The 16,206-nt window shown below is 45.6% G+C and overlaps 1 long non-coding RNA gene and 1 other non-coding gene across 3 annotated transcripts in view; one reads left to right on the top strand and one right to left on the bottom strand.

Annotated features, from left to right (window-relative positions):
• The window catches only part of LOC102139467 (uncharacterized), a 41,165-nt gene extending 27,889 nt beyond the window's left edge, over window positions 1–13,276 (bottom strand). The window contains exons 1-6 of one of the 2 annotated variants that reach the window (XR_010585565.2): window positions 13,153–13,276; window positions 12,229–12,286; window positions 11,637–11,734; window positions 10,995–11,098; window positions 7,191–7,351; window positions 3,923–3,987 (exon numbers count right to left, since the gene is read on the bottom strand). This is a non-coding gene — a long non-coding RNA (uncharacterized lncRNA). Of the gene's footprint in view, window positions 1–3,922; window positions 3,988–7,190; window positions 7,352–10,994; window positions 11,099–11,636; window positions 11,735–12,228; window positions 12,287–13,152 lie in introns of those variants that run through there. The other variant, XR_010585564.2, reaches the window with a different exon arrangement.
• Window positions 6,495–6,598, top strand: LOC123572591 (U6 spliceosomal RNA). The gene has a single exon (XR_010585990.1). It is a non-coding gene; the product is annotated as a U6 spliceosomal RNA (small nuclear RNA).
• Window positions 13,277–16,206: the final 2,930 nt, after the last annotated feature.

The following is a 16,206-nucleotide window of genomic DNA, read 5'->3' as shown; positions in this document are numbered from 1 at the left end:
GCTGCATTCCTTCTGGATGCTCTACCATGTTCTCTTGGCTTTTCCAGCTTCTAGAAGCCACCCCCATTTCTTGGATCATGGCCCCTGACTCCATCTTCAAAGCCAGAAGTGAAGCATCTTCAAATCTCCCTCTCTGACCTCGGCTTCCAACCACCTCTCCTGTTCCAATTCTGACTCTCCTACCCTCTTTCTTCTATAAAGATCCTTGTGATTCACCTGAGGTCAGGAGTTCAAGACCAGCCTGACCAACAGAGAGAAACTCCATCTCTACTAAAAACACAAAAATTAGCCGGGCGTAGTGGCGCATGCCTGTATTCCCAGCTACTCTGGAGGCTGAGGCAGGAGAATTGCTTGAACCCAGGAGGCGGAGGCTGCGGTAAGCCAAGATCGCACCATTGCACTCCAGCCTGGGCAACAAGAGCGAAACTCCGTCTCAAAAAAAAAAAAAAAATCCTTGTAATTGCTGGGCATAGTGGCTTCCACACATAATTCCAACACTTGGGGAGGTCAAAGCAGGAGGAAAACTTGAGGCCTAGAGTTTGAAACTAGCCTGGACAACATAGTGAGACCCCCACCTCTACAAAAAAATAAAAATAAATATCAGCCAGACATGGTGGTATGTGCCTGTACTCCCAGCTACTTGAGAGGCTGACGTGAGATGATCACTTTAGCCCAGGAGTTTCAGATCAGCCTGGGCGACATAACTAAATTTCATCTCTACAAAAATGAGCTGGGCATGGGTGACATGCATGTGTAGTCCCAGCTACTTGGGAGACTGAGGTGGGAGGATCGCTTGAGCTTAGGAGGTCAAAGCTATAGTGAGCTATGATCATATCACTGCACTCCAGCCTGGATGACACGGGCAGATTTTGTCTCAAGAAAAGAAAAGAAAAATATATTTGGTCTCTGTCCCTGGTTCCTGGTACAGAGCTTCTAAAGCTTTTATAAAGACCTCAGTGATAGAGGTGATAGGAGCATCTTTTGTTGTAATATTTGGTCTTGGTCCCAGGTTTCTAACACAAGAGCCTCTAAGAACTCTGGGATCTCCAGCATGATAAGAATGCATTTGGGGATGTTGTCGAGATGAATGGGTGGCTGCAAGCTCCTAGATTTCTTCAGGAGGAGGGCTAATTGCCAGAGGAAGCAACCACATGATTAGAGGCTTGGAACTTTCAGCATCACCCGCTTAACTCCAGGAGGCAAGTGGGGCTGGAGATCGACTTAATCACCAATGGCCAAGGATTTTATCAATCGTGCTTGCATAATAAAGCCTCCATAAACACCCTGAACAACAGGACTGCAGAGCTTCCGGGTTACTGAACACAGGAGATGCTGGGAGTGTAGCATGTTCAGCTCACTGCATGTGAGCTCTGTGCCCCTCCCCACTTACCTTGCCCTGGGCAACCTTTTTTTTTTTTTTTTTTTTTTTTGAGAATGGGTCTGGCTCTTTTATCCAGGCTAGAGTGCGGTGGCACAGGTTAGAGTGCAGTAGCACAATCTTAGCTCACTTGCAACCTAAGCTTCCCCAGTCCCCAGATCAAAACATCCTCCCACCTCAGCTTCCCTAGTAACTGGAACTACAGGTGCACACCACTGTGCACTCGGTTATTTATTTATTTATTTATTGAGACGGAGTCTAGTTCTTAGTAACTGGAACCGAGGAAAGAGAGACCCTCTCATATTGTTTTATACTCAGTACCTGTTTTAAGAAAAAACAAGGAAGTAAAACCAAAGACAGGCAGCCCCGTGCCAGGCCCGAAACCAGGCCTGGGCCTGCCTGGCGTAAACCCAGTAGTTAATCAACTCATAACTTAGAAACCGATGTTATTCATAGATTCCAGACATTGTATAGAAAAACATTGTGAATCTCCCTGCCCTGTTCTGTTTCTCTCTGACCACCGGTGCATGCAGCCCCTGTCACATACCCCCTGCTTGCTCAAATCAGTCACGACCCTTTCATGTGAAATCTTTAGTGCTGTGAGCCTTAAAAGGGACAGAAATTGTGCACTCAGGGAGCTCGGATTTTAAGGCAGTAGCTTGCCGATGCTCCCAGCTGAATAAAGCCCTTCCTTCTACAACTCGGTGTCTGAGAGGTTTTGTCTGCGGCTCGTCCTGCTACAGAACTACAGGTGCACACCACCGCACTCGGTTATTTATTTATTTATTGAGACAGAGTCTAGTTCTGTCACCCAGGCTAAAGTGCAGTGATGTGATCTCAGCTCACTGCAACCTCCACCCCCAGGTTCAAGCGATTCTCCTGCCTCAACCTCCTGAGTAGCTGGAATTACAGGTGCGCACCACCACGCCTGGCTAATTTTTGCATTTTTAGTAGACGGGGTTTCACCATGTTGGTCAGACTGGTCTCGAACTCCTGACCTCGTGATTCGTCCACCTTGGCCTCTCAAGGTGCTGGGATTGCAAGGCTTGAGCCACTGTGCTCAGCTTTTTTAAAATTTTTTACAGCGACAGGGTTTCACCATGTTGCCCAGGCTGGTCTCAAACCCCTGAGTTTAAGCAATCCTCCCACCTCGGCCTCCCAAGTGTTGGGATTACAGCGTGAGCCACTGCATCTGGCATGTACATCTCTTTCATTGGCTGTTTCTGCGATGAATCCTTTACAATGAACCAGTAATAGGAAATGAACTGGCCCGATGTGGTGGCTCACATCTGTAATCCCAGCACTTCAAAGAGGCTGAGGTGGGAGGATTGCTTGGGCCCAGGAATTTGTGGCCAACCTGTGCAACATAACAAGACCCCAACTCTACAAAAAATAAATTAGCCAGATATAGTGGTGCAGACGTGTAGTCTCAGCTACTAGGGAGGCTGAGGTGGGAGGACCACTTGAGCCCAGGCAGTCGAGGCTGCAGTGAGCTATGACTGCACCACTGCACAACAGCCTGGGCAACAAAATGAGACCCTGTCTCTCAGAAAAAAAGAAAATAAACTGTTTTTGTGAGTTCTGTAAGCTGTTCTAGCAAATGATTAAACCCAAGAAGGTGGTCATGGGAACCCCTGATTTGTGACAGGTTGGTCAAAAGTACAGGTGACAACCTAGGACTTGCCATTGGCATCTGAAATGAGGGTGGTCTCGTGGGACTGAGCCCCTCATCTGGGGGGTCTGTGCCAACTCCAGGTAGTGTCAGAATAAAATTGTGGGATACCCAGTTAATATCCAGAGCATTGGAGAATTTGGTGTAGAAACTCCACACACACATTCAGTCAGAAGTGTGTGAGGAGAGACAAACACGGGCTTTTCTTTCACCTGTCTACCTGCTTAACGGCATAGGAGAGGCAACACGTGGTGCTCATGAACAAAGCAAGCATTAAAGTCAGACCAGAGCCGACATTTGACTCAGTCTTAATATCCAGGCGAGCTTGGGCAAATCACTTATTATCCCTAAGTCTTCATCACTTCATTCATAAAATGGGGATAACTGTGGCACCTGCCTGTGATTTTATGAGAACTAATGAAATACTATGCTTGGTGTTAGTGTGATCATTATACCTATTCCAAACTATCTGACAAGGACAGTGATGCATGATAACATCAACAGATTAGAAATTGTAATGAGTTCTCTCAGGCAAAATTCCATACAAGCAAATTACTGTCTCTCCAAAGCATTCCCACCATACTTAATTCACCATTCCCTGAACAAAATGTGCCATCTTCATTGTCCAGGTCTTTACAGTGCTGGTTTCCCTGCCTGGGCAGCTCCCTCCATCCCATCCCAGCCCATTCCCCATCCCTCCACCTCCCCCTTCCCTCCCCACTCTCATACAACTCTTCCTCATTTTTCAGGACCCGGCTTCAATGTCACCTTAACTGGAAGCTTCTCTCACCCTCCGGAAGAGCTTCCCATTGCATTTGATGCATGTACTGTTATTTGACCATTTTTGAGTCATAGGCCAAGTCTTTTTGTACCTGAATAACATACTGCCCAGTCAGTCTCTCTTCCTGGACTCTGAAGTCTTTCATGGTAGATCCAGCTGGAAATGACAAAAAGACATTCTTTGAAAAAAAAAGGGGGATGATATAAAGAGACACAAGTTCTTAAACGTTTTAAATGGTATGTGAAAAGCAAACAAAAATCAAAGGCTTATGGGAAACAGGAAGGAAAGAATTACTGGGAACTTCATCAAGGGTTAATATTTTGTTTGGTTTTTTGTTTGTTTTTTTTTTTTTTTGAGACGCAGTCTCGCTCTGTCGCCAGGCTGGAGTGCAGTGGCGCGATCTCGGCTCACTGCAAGCTCCAAATTTCCCAGGTTCACGCCATTCTCCTGCCTCAGCCTCCCGAGTAGCTGGGAGTACAGGCACCCGCCACCACGCCTGGTTAATTTTTTGTACTTTTAGTACAGACGGGGTTTCATCGTGTTACCCAGGATGGTCTCAATCTCCTGACCTTGTGATCTGCCTGCCTCAGCCTCCCAAAGTGCTGGGATTACAGGCATGAGCCACCGTGCCTGGTCTAATTCACTTAAATTATTTTATTTTATTTATTTTATTTATTTTATTTTTTGAGACAGAGTCTCATTCTGTTACCTAGGCTGGAGTGCAGTGGTGCAATCAGGGCTCACTGCAGCCTCGACCTCCTGGGTTCAAGTAATCTCACCTAATTTTTATTTGGTTTAAGAAACTCAGTCTTGGTTGAACATGGTGGCTTATGCCTATAATCTCAACACTTTGGGAGGCTGAGAGGGGTGGATTACTTGAGGCCAGCAGTTTGAGATCAGCCTGGGTAACATATTAAGACCCTGTCTCCACACAAAAAATAGTGAATTTGTGAAAGGCAATTTTTTCCACAGACTGGGGGTGGAGGGAATGATTTCAGGATGATTGAACTGCATTACCTATATTGTGCACTTTATTTCTATTATTATTGCATTGTAATATACAATGAAATAATTCTACAACTCATGATAATGTACAATCAGTGGGATCTCTGAACTTATTTTCCTGCAACTAGAAGGTCCCTCTGGAGCGATGGGAGAAACAGGCACTAGATTCTCATAAGGAGCACGCAACCTAGATCCCTCACATGCACAGTTCACAACAGGGTTCATGCTCCTATGAGAATCTAATGCTGCTGCTGATCTGACAGGCCATGGTGCTCAGATGGTCATGTGAGCGATGGGAGGGGCTGTAAATACAGATGAAGTTTCCCCTCACTCGCCTGCTGCTCACCTCCGGATCTGTGGCCCTGTGGTTGGAGACCCTGCTCAACTGCATTCAAAAGTACCCATCCCATACCATTCTTCAGACTCACCTATACTGCCGCAGTCGTCAAGTATAGCACCCCTTAGCTTGCATGGCATATGCCTCGGCTGGCATTTCATCACAATCAACAGTAAGTGGTAGCTTGAGTCATTATGAGATCACTTCCTAGAAATCACCAGCATCCCATGTTCCACTGGCAAGGAGCTCAGCACCACTCCTTGGATAACCAAACCTATGCCCAAATCCAATCTGTGTGAGTCTCTCTCCTGGTATCCTTCCAGGCAACAATTCTGTATTTCTAGGAGTCGAATCAGGAGATGTAAACCACTCAGAGGTTTAAACTGAAATGGGCACAGTGGCTCACACCTTTAATCCCAGCACTTTGGGAGGCCAAGGCGGGTGATCGCTTTGAGCTCAGGAGTTTGAGACCAGCCTGGAAAACATGGCGAAACACCGTCTAAACAAAAAAACACAAAAATTAGCCAGGTGTGGTGGCACATACCTGTAATCCTAGTTACTCGGGAGGCTGAGGAAGGAGAATTGCTTGAGCCCGGAAAATTCGGAGGTAGCAGTGAGCAGAGATCGTGCCACTGCACTTTAGCCCGGGTGATCGAGTGCGACCCAGTACCAAAAAAAAAGTAAAAAAAAATACGTACATTGAATATAAAAAGTATTAATTATAACAGAGGATCGGCGTAATGAGTGACACACTAGCACAAACTAAAGACAACGCTAGAGAATACAAAACTAGCAGAGGCCAGGCATGGTGGCTCATGCCTGTAATCCCAGCAGTTTGGGAAGCCTAGGCAGGAGGATCGCTTGAGGACAGGAGTTGGAGACCAGCCTGGGCAACGTAGTGAGACCCTGTGTCTACTAAACAAAAGAAAAAAATCAGCCAGGTGTGGTGTTGGTGCACACCTGTAGTTCCAGCTACTTTGGAGTCTGGCATGGGAAGATCCCTTGAACCTGAAAATTCTAGGCTGCAGTGAGTATGGGTGCATTTTGGTGTACACAGAAACGGGGGAGCTGGAACTAATCCCCCCCATATACCAAGGGACAAATTATATCTGTTTTTACAATTATACTGTAGGATACATTATGTTCCATGACAATGGTAATTTTTAATGCCAGTTTTTAATTGAGTGGAATTAACATAAAAATAATAAAAGTAGCAGCTAATATTTACTGAGCTGTTACTAGGTGCCTATAAATACCACAGATTTTTAAATTCCCCATAACTCTTCCTTATTCCATGTAACCACCCTATCTTAAATTACTCATGCTTGCTTCGGTAGCACATATACTAAAGTTGGAACAATAGAGAGATTGGCATGGCCTCTGTGCAAGAAAGACATGCAAATTTGTGAAGCATTCCTTTTTTTAAAAAAAAAAGAGAAACAAAATTACACCCGGATTTTCACTGTGTGCATATGACCTTTTGTTTATGTTGAATTATATCCAAAGATGGTATTTCCAAAAGTGAGATTACTGTGAGTCACAGGGCATGAGCATTCTTATTACACTTGATGTAAATTGTCGAGCTTTCAGGCATGGTGGCTGTCTGCTTATAATTCCAGCACTTTGGGAGGCTGAGGTGGGAGGATTGCTTGTGCCTAGGAAGTTGTGGCTACAGTGAGCCACAATTGCACCACTGCACTCCAGTCTGGGCAACAGAGTGAGACAGAAGATTGACTTTTTAATAGAATTTTTCTGTTCACTTGAAGATTTGGCCAGGACTGTGCTATATGAAAATTCTTCACAAAATAATCATCTCATCCAATTAATGTTGGAATTGGGAACAGAAAATGTTTGGGTGACTATTTATTCCTTCACTTGCTGTTATATAAAATATTGCCAGTGGGCATTTAACAACCAAAAGTGTCATCTCTGAGCTACCCACAATGAAAGGTGATGTCTGGGGCCCAGGTGTATTGAGGTCCCCATGTCTGGGCTATGGGTGCTGAGTGGGACTTACTTGTCCATCCGTTTTCTATATTCCAGCACTGGGAAACTTGGGTTTATCCATCTTGATAAGAGGTCACTTAAATTCCACTTGGCAAGAACCACAAATGGAAGAAAGGCCATGAAACCACAGGCTTGCCCTTGTTCTCAAGGGAATCTTCAGCTTAGCTGGTTCTGTAAAAGAGGAATCACATTGTTGAAAACTCACCGCAGGTCAGCTGAGGTGGTCCATACCTATAATCCCAGCCCATCAGGAGACTAAGGCAGGAGGATCCCGTGAGGCCAGAAGTTCAAGAGCAGCCTGGGCAACACAGTGAACCCTCATCTCTACAAAAAATTAGAAAACGAGCTGGGTGCGGTGGCACATTCCTATAGTCCCAGCTACTCTGCAGGCTGAAGTGGGAGGATCAAAGTGAAAGCTGCAGAAGTGGAAGCTACAGTAAGCTCGATCTCACCATTGCACTCCAGCCTGGGTGACAGAGTGAGACCCTGTCTCAACACACGCACACACACCCCCTTGTCCCAGTCTGCCCAGCCTGGACTAGTGAAAAGTCTTCTGGTTACAGAAGAGGTATGCTCTTTTTTAGGACAGGGAGGGACCAGCAAGCTTGTTCACAGCCTTTCCCTCATCCTCTGCTTAGTTTTCCAAGAACATTTATGTGGAAAGGCAGTCTCTAGGGAAAAGACCTAAATCATCAGGTTGCCAAAGGAGAAATATGCCTCCTTTGTCAATTAATAAATGGAATGCCTGCCTTAAAAACCAGGGAGTTCTGCTAGGATGATTGATTCACTCCCTACAACCCTGACCTATGCAGGGAATGTAAAAACCTGGAGTTTGGGGACCTATAATATTGAAGGCCACATTGCAGATGTGGAGACTCTGCCAAAGTACAGCCTTTCCACAAGGCACTACCAAACACCAGCTGGATGTCTCCATGAGGCACCACCGTATCTCTGGCTCTCGTTTCCCCCGGAGATGCTCTATTCCAGCCTTCTCTTACATTTTGTATCCCGCACAGTTCCTGGCATGAGGACTCACAACATAGCAGGCTGCTGAGTTAATGGTGACCTACTGCAGATCTAATTTGAGATTCTGGCAGGGTGCTTTGTGTTTGAGAAATTAAAGAGGAGAGAATGGACCCAGCCTGCTAGAATATAAAAAATTTAAAGAAAAAAAATTTTAAAGCACACTCCCACCAATGCTGGATCTATTTCTTTCTTGCTTTTTTTTTTATTTTTCTGAGATAGGGTCTTGCTCTGTCACTCAGACTGGAGTGCAGTGTCAAGAGCACCGCTTACCGCAGCTTTCAACTCCTGGGCTCGAGCTATCCTCCCACTTCAGCCTCCCGAGTAGCTGGGATTACAGGTGAATGCCACCATGCCTGGCTAATTCTTAATTTTTTTGTAGAGACGGGGTCTCACTATGTGGCCCAGACTGCTCTTGAACTCCTGGGTCAAACTAACCCTCCCGCCTTGGCCTCCCAAAATGCTAGGATTACAGGCTTTAGCCACTGCACTCAGTCTATTTATCTTTCTATAACTCATATATTAAATCTTCCTCCTTAAATCACCTCCTACCCACTGATCTGCAGGGACAGCAAACACAGGTCTCAGCAGGTCAGGCAACCTACACGAGGGAATGAGGCCAGAGTAATGTGGGAGACCAGGGGGAACTGCACAAACTGCAAGGTTTTCAAACCTTGCAAACTGCACTTCAACAGTTCTTCAACACTGTGATGGTCAAACCAAACACAGAAACAGGAAGCCCAGTTCAGTCGCCAGCAGCCAATGTGGGATATTTGATCTACACGCTACAGGGCAAACTGCTTACGAAGAATGACCTGGTCTCCACCAACCTGCTCTTAAGTCCAACTGCTCCTGCCCAAGTCCTTACACTCTACTGACATGACCCACATTCACAGTACTCTCCTGACACTTTGCTTGTTCACTCTTTATTTATTTTCCCAATGAATATTTCCTTATCTCTCTTTTTTTTTTTTTTTTTTTTTTTTTACTTTTTTTGAGACAGAGTCCCCCTCTGTCAAACAGGCTGAAGTACAGCAGGATGATTATGGCTCACTGCAGCTTCCATCATCCGGGCTCAAGTGATCCTCCCACCTTAGCCTCCCAAGTAGTTGGGATTACAGCCATGTAACATCGCACCCAGCTAAATTTATTATTTTTTCTTTTTTTTTTCAGACAGAGTCTGGCTCTGTCGCCCAGGCTGGATGGAGTGCAGTGGCATAATCAAGGCTCACTGCAACCTCTGACTCCTGGGTTCAAGCGATTCTCTTTCCTCAGCCTCCCGAGTAGCTGGGATTACAAGTGCGTGCCACCATGCCCAACTAATTTTTATATTTCTAGTAGAAACGGGGTTTCACCCTGTTCACCAGGCTGGTCTTGAACTCCTGACCTCAGGTGATCCGCCCACCTCGGCCTCCCAAAGTGCTGGGATTACAGGTGTGAGCCACCGTTCCTGGCAAGTTTATTATTTTTTCTAGAGACAGGGTCTCACTATGTTGCCCAGGCTGGCCTTGAACTCCTGGGCACAAGCAATCCTCTGGCCCCCACCTCCCAAAGAGCTGGGATTACAGGCTTGAGCCAACACATCAGGCCCTAACAAATTTCTGGAGCTCTTACTATATACCAGGCAGTATAACAGGTGCCCAGGAAACAGCAGTGAACAAGGTATAAGAGTTTTTGCCCTTGGCCGGGCACGGTGGCTCACACCTGTAATCCCAGCACTTTGGGAAGCCGAAGCAGGTGGATCACCTGAAGTCAGGAGTTCCAGACCAGTCTGATGAACATGGTGAAACCCTGTCTCTACTAAAAGTACCAAAATTAGCGGGTCATGGTTGTACATGCCTGTAATCCCAGCTACAGCTACTTGGAAGGCGGAGGCAGAAGAATCGCTTGAACCCAGGAGGTGGAGGTTGCAGTGAGCTGAGGTCGTGGCACTGCACTCCAGCCTGGGCAACAAGAGTGAAACTCCTTCTCAAAAAAAACGAAAAACAAAAAAACAATTTCTGCCCTCGCAGAGCGTATAGGGTAGCAGGAAATTGATAGAGTTTGAATGCTTGTCTCCTCCAAATCTCATACTGAATTTAAATCCCTAATGTTGGAGGTGGTGCCTCGTGGGAGGTGTGTGGGTCATGGGGGCAGATCCCTCATGAATGGCTTGGTGCCCTCCCCATGGTAATGAGTGAGTTCTCTCTCTACTAGTTCACGTGACAGCCGATTGTTTAAAGAGCCTGGCACCTCCTCCCCTCTCCCTTGCTCTTTCTTCTCAACAAGTGACATGCCGGCTCCTCCTTCACCTTCCGCCATGAGAGGAAGCCTCCTGAGGTCCTCACCAGGGGATGCTGGTACTATGCTTTTTTTTTTCTGAGACAGGGTCTCACTCTGACACTCAGGCTAGAGAGCAGTGGTGTAATTATGGCTCACTGCAACCCTGACCTCCTGGGCTAAAGAGATCTTTTTACCTTAGCCTTTCAAGTAGCTGAAACCACAGGCATGCATCAGTACACTATCATGCCTGGCTATTTTTTTTTTTTCATTTTTACTACAGGTAAGATCTCACCATGTTTCCCAGGCTGGTTTCAAACTTCTGGGCTCAAGCAATCCTCCTGCCTCAGTATCCCAAAGTGCTGGGATTACAGGTGTGGGCCACTGTGCCCGGCCTGGTACCATGCTACTTGTATAGTCTGCAGGACTGTGAGCCAAATAAACCTTTTTTCTTTATAAACTACCCAGCCTGAAGTATTTCCTTATAGCAATGAAAAATGGACTAATCTAGGAATCATAGGCCAACACTTACCAGACTGTGATGAGCACATGACAGAAGTTCAGAGTGGGACTGAAACGCTCCCAAGGGGCTTCTTGTTGCATCACAGAGAGTGGGGTGAGACATCTCGGCTGAGGCTAAAGATGAGCAACGATGAGAGTGAAAGAGTGATGATGGGGGTAGGGAGAGGGTTTCCTGCAGGACCAGTAAAGTCCCCCAAGGAAATTTACATTCCATGTGGCTAGAGGGTAGGGATATGGGGAGGGTGGTGCGAGATAAAACTGGGAAGGTGAGCGGAGACCAGCTCTTACCAGGCCCTGTGGCCAAATTAGTTTGACTCTGTCTTAAAGGCAATGGGCAGTCACCAGCAGGTTTTAATCAAGAACTATTTTAACCCAAATTTGCCTTTTAGGAGAATTCCTCTGGCTTCAGTGGACAGGCCGAAGTGAGCAAGCCTAGAAGTCAGGAAAACAACTGGAGGCCCTTACAATAAACCAGTGTAAAAGAGAACAGGGCGGGGCAATGGTGGCTCCTACCTGTAATCTCGAAACTTGAGAAGTCCAAGGTGGGCGGATGGCTTGAGCCCAGGAGTTTGAGACCAGCCAGAGCAGTGTGATGAAACCACATCTCTACAAAACTCAAAAATTAGCTGGGCATGGGCATGGTGGCTCGTACCTGTGGTCCCAGCTACCCCAGAGGCTGAGGCGAGAGGATAGCTTGAGTCCAGGAGGTTGAGATTGCAGTGAGCCGAGATCACCCCACTGTGCTCCAGCCTGGGCAAGACAGGGAGACTGTCTCAAAAAAAAAAAAAAAAAAAAAAGGAAAAAAAGAAAAAGATCCCATTCTTCACTTATTAGTGCCCTAACATTCTCAAGAGAACCTTGGTGACACAGTGAATTCAACTGTCACTGTAATTCAGCAACCCACACATTTAAGTTTGTGTTTGATTTCCAATAATATCAGCCCTGTGGATACAAGAAATAAGGAATTGTGTTTGGGCTATCATGGAAGCTCTCTGGATCTTAGACCATGACTTATGCTGAAAGGTAAAGACTTGAGCTTTTTGTTTTTCTCTCTGTAAGCGCTCAAGTGCAGCGGTCCCCAATTTTGGGGGGACCAGGGACCAGTTTTGTGGAAGACAGTTTTTCCACAGACTGGAGGCAGCGAAGGTCAGTTCTGGGATATATCAAGCACGTTACATTTATTGTGCACTTTATTTCTATTATTACTACATTGTAACATATAACAAAATAATTATATAACTTACCATAATGTAGAATCAGTGGGAGTCCTGAGCTTGCTTTCCTGCAACTAGACGGTCCCATCTGGGGATGATGGGAGACAGTGACAGATCATCAGGCATTAGATTGTCATAAGGACAGAGCAAGGTGGATCCCTCGCATGCACAGTTCACAATAGGGTTTGTGCTCACATGATAATCTAATGTTGTCGCTGATCTGACAGGAGACAGATCAGGCGGTAATGTGGGGAGCGGCTGTAAATACAGACGAAGCTGCACTCGCCCACCCGCTGCTCACCTCCTGCTGTGTGGCCCAATACAGGCCTGTGACCCAGGGATTCGGGGCCCCCGCTCAAGTGCATCCAAAAGGACCCTTTCCACACCAATCTTCATAGTGGTCAAGTGCAGCAGCCACTTAGCTCCCAAGGCATGTGCCTCAGCTGGCATTTCATCACAATCAACAATAAGTGGTAGCTTGAGTCATTATGAGGTCACTTCCTGGAACTCACCAGCATCCCATTTCCCATTGGCAAGGAGCTCAGCACTGCTCCTTGGATAACCAAACCCATGCCCAAATCCCATCTATGTGGGTCTATCTCCCGGGACCCTTCCTAGCATCAATTCTGTATTTGTCAGAGTCCAAACAGGAGACACAAACCACTCAAAAGTTTAAAGTGTTAAATTTAAAATAAAAAATTATTAATTATAACAGGGCAACAGCATAATGAAAGATTGGCTACCAAAAAGTAAAGAGAACTCTAGAGAATACAGGACTAGCAGAGGTCAGGCACGGTGGCACATGTTTACAATTTCAGCAATTTGGAAAGCCAAGGCAGGAGGATTCTTTGAGGCCAGGAGTTTGAGACCAGCCTGGGAAACACAGTGAGACCCTGTTTCTACCCAAACAAACAAACTAACAACAACAAAAAACCTGGGTGTGGTGGCACATACCTGTAGTTCTAGCTACTTGAGAGGCTGAGGTGGGAGGATTGCTTGAGCCCGGGCGGTCAAGGCTGCAGTGAACCATGATTTTGCCACTGCACTTTAGCCTGGGCAACAGAGGGAGACCCTGTCTCAAAAAAAAAAAAAAAAAGTATAGGACCAGCTGATAAAACAAGCAGTAACTGTCCCTACTGTCCCAACGCTGAGATCAAGGAAAAGACTCCCCACTAGGGCTGAGATCCAGCCCCCCTTGGAGAGGGCACAGTCGTGGGTAATTCAATGGCAGAATTGCTGCATTACCACATGGTGGAAGATGCTAGCAATCTGCCCTCTGGAATTTGCTGAAAATCCACCCTCTATGATGCTAGATTAAGATATCAACGAACAGTTGTCTCACTACAAAACCACCCAGGCAGGTGCAGAGAAACTGCTGGTCACTGGGTGCTGCTGAGCACCATGCAGGGCAGGAGCCCAGTGCTGCAGACGCTCAGTGCCTGTGGAGATTCGCACACCACAACCAGAAAGAAAAGTCTCTTACAAGGTCCCTCTAGAACCATGTACTGACAACATTTAATCATGTACTAGCTGACGGAGGAAGCATTTAAGGAACCCACATCTATGTTTGCAGATCAAGCAGTGAAGGGTGAATTTGGAACGGATGGGCAGTCATTGGATGGATAGCTGGTACATGACATATTTCCCTCTAGCAAGAAAGAAAGGGAAGAGAGAAAAGAGAGAGAGGACCAGGCATGGTGGTTCACACCTATAATCCCGGCAGTGTGGGAGGCCAAGACAGCTGGATCATTTGGGTCCAGGAGTTAGAAACCAGCCTGGGCAACATAGTAAAACCCTCTCTACTAAAAATTAAAGAAATTAGCTGAGTGTGGTGGAGTTTGACTGTAGTCCCAACTTCTCAAGAGGCTGAAATAAAAGGATCACGAGTGTCTAGGGGTTCGAGGCTGCAGTGAGCTGTGTTCACACCACTGCACTCCTGCCTAAGTGACAGAGCGGGATCCTGTCTCAAAAAAAGAAATGTTGATGAAAATGTGGAGAAATTGGAACCCACATACATTTCTGGTGGGAACACAAAATGGTTTAACTACTTTAGGTGTTTCTTTTGTTGTCATTTTATTTTATTTGTTTATTTATATTTTTACTTTTGTGTGACAGAGTCTCTCTCTGTTGCCCTGGCTGGAATGCAGTGGTGTGATCCTGGCTCACTGCAACCTCCACCTCCTGGGTTCAAAAAATTCCCCTGCCTCAACCTCCCGAATAGCTGGGATTACAGGCATCTGCCACCATGCCCAGCCAGGCTGGTTTTGAATTCCTGACCTCAAGTTATCCACCCACCTTAGCCTTTCAAAGTGCTGGGATTACAGGCATGAGCCACCGCACCTGTCTTCTTTCCGTTTTAATTTAATTTTTCAAAAACCGAGACAGGGTCTTGCTGTCTTGCCCAAGCTGATGTCTCTTGTAGGCTCAAGTGATCCTCCCACCTCAGCCTCTCATGTAGCTGGGATTACAGGTGTGAGTCACTGCACCTGACTGGTGTAACCACTTTGGAAAACAGTTTCTCAAAAGGCTAATGTACAGTATCATAGAATGCAACAATTTCTCTCCTAGGTACATATCCCAGAGTAATAAAAATATATGTCCACACAAAAACTTGTACATGAATCTTCATAGCAGCATTATTCATAATGGCCAATACATGGAAACAACCCAAATGTTCATCAACTGATGAATAAACAAAATGTGGTGTGTCTCTACCATGGAGTATTATTCAGCCATAGAAGGAACGAAATACTGACACATGCTATGACAGGAAGGAACTCTGAAAACATTGTGCTAAGAGGAAAAAAAAGAGCCAGCCACAAATGATCACATATTGCACAATCCTATTTATATAGAAGGTCTAGATTAGGCAAATCTATAGAGACAAAAATAGATCAGTGGTTTCCTATGGGGAGGGAACACAGGGGCATGGGGGGAGTAAGCTACTAGCTAGTGGCTAAGAACAGTGGGTTTCTCTGCAGGGTAATGAAAGTTTCTAAAATGGATGGTGGTGATAGATCACAGCTCCATGAATATTCTAAAAACCACTGAATTGCATACTTTGATAAATAAATTGCATCGTATGTGAACTACATTTCAATAAAGTTGTTATTTAAAAGAAAGAAAATAGCGAGCTGGACACAGGTGGCCCATGGCTTCCTATAATCCCAGCACTTTGGGAGGCTGAGACAGGAGGATCACTTGAGGACAGGAGTTTGAGATCATCCCGGGCAACATAGCACGATCCCATCTCTACAACAAAAAAATAAAAAATTTAGCTTTGCATGGTGGTGTACGTCTGTAGTCCCAGTTACTTGGGAAGCAGAGGTGGGAGTATTGCTTGAGCCCAGGGGTTTGAAGCTACAGCGAGCCATTATCACAACACTGCATTGCAGCCTGAGTGACAGGGCAAGACCCTGTCTCTAAAAAGGAAAGAAAAGAAATGCAAGTTTTTATCACTTTGTGAGAGTAACCAAGTTTGTAGAGAAACAGGTAAGAACAAAAGAGCACTGAATGGTGAGAGTGGGAGGCTGGTTAGGCTCATTGCTAGCTAAGGGACTTCTGAAAAATTCATTAGTAAAATCATAGCTCTGAGGGTCCATCAGGCATTCAAATGATAAATGTTAAATCCATTACAAATGCCCATCGTCTTTCTTTACATGCCTTCTAATGAAAAATTCCTAAGTGCCTAAATAGCAAGTGGTCTGAAATGACAGCAGCTGTTTATTAAAGAAATAACATCTCAAATTTTAAAAACCATGAGTCAAATATTATTTTCTTCCTCCCATTTTACAGGTGTGCAACCAAAAGAACAGAGAACTTAAGTAACTTTTCTTTTTTTTTTTTTAAATTATACTTTAAGTTCTAGGGTACATGTGCACAATGTGCAGGTTTATTACATATGTATACATGTGCCATGTTGGTGTGCTGCACCCATTAACTCATCATTTACATTAGGTATATCTCCTAATGCTATCCCTCCCCCCTACCCCCTCCCCGCAATAGGAC

This window comes from Macaca fascicularis, chromosome 3 (assembly GCF_037993035.2).
Source record: "Macaca fascicularis isolate 582-1 chromosome 3, T2T-MFA8v1.1".
NCBI classification, from domain to species: domain Eukaryota; kingdom Metazoa; phylum Chordata; class Mammalia; order Primates; family Cercopithecidae; genus Macaca; species Macaca fascicularis.
Note: the sequence above shows the minus strand (reverse complement) of the source record. Positions and strands in the feature narration are given on the sequence as shown.